We start from the raw sequence: 574 nt of genomic DNA on the forward strand, positions 1-574 counted from the left end.
AGGCTTACTTACATAGCAATAAAATAATCTTTTACAATGAAACCAAATTAAAAAAAAAGACAAATGGAATAAAAACACGGAGGAGAGGGATTTCTTATGTACTGCGTCTCCAACGCTCCTCTCCACCATTTTCTCTTCTTACAAGCTTCCCCAGAGACGACTTTTCCCTGATTACCCAAACATATCCGGTTAGTTCTACTTCTTCATATTCTTTGCTTTCCTGAATTTGATTTACGATTGATATTGGGACTTGCTTCGTTCGATTAGTTTCTGACCAGATATATTTACACCAATCTTACTATTTTATTGCTCCTGATGTCGTTATGTTATAAGTGGTAAGAAAAAATATATTTAGTTGTAAACCTATTCCAATGGTCGTTTTGGATTTTAGGTTTTTCAATAAGCAGAAGATAGATGATTCATGAATATCAGAAAACATAAAACTTTATTTAATTTCATCAATGTACTCTTACCACATACATATATTTGTAATTATCTAGATCCATGTGAGCTCATGTTATTGCCTCTAGGGACACCTTACGTGTTGTACATGCTGGCTATGTCCCCCCCCCCC

At 34.8% G+C, this 574-nt stretch overlaps 1 protein-coding gene across 1 annotated transcript in view; it reads left to right on the forward strand.

Annotated features, from left to right (window-relative positions):
- The window catches only part of LOC106326993, a 4,478-nt gene continuing 3,904 nt past the window's right edge, over positions 1-574 (forward strand). The window contains exon 1 of the mRNA XM_013764981.1: positions 1-188. The gene's annotated coding sequence lies outside the window, so the exon portion shown is untranslated. The remainder of the gene's footprint in view (positions 189-574) is intronic.

This window comes from Brassica oleracea, chromosome C2, assembly GCF_000695525.1.
Source record: "Brassica oleracea var. oleracea cultivar TO1000 chromosome C2, BOL, whole genome shotgun sequence".
Classification (NCBI taxonomy): Eukaryota; Viridiplantae; Streptophyta; class Magnoliopsida; order Brassicales; family Brassicaceae; genus Brassica; species Brassica oleracea.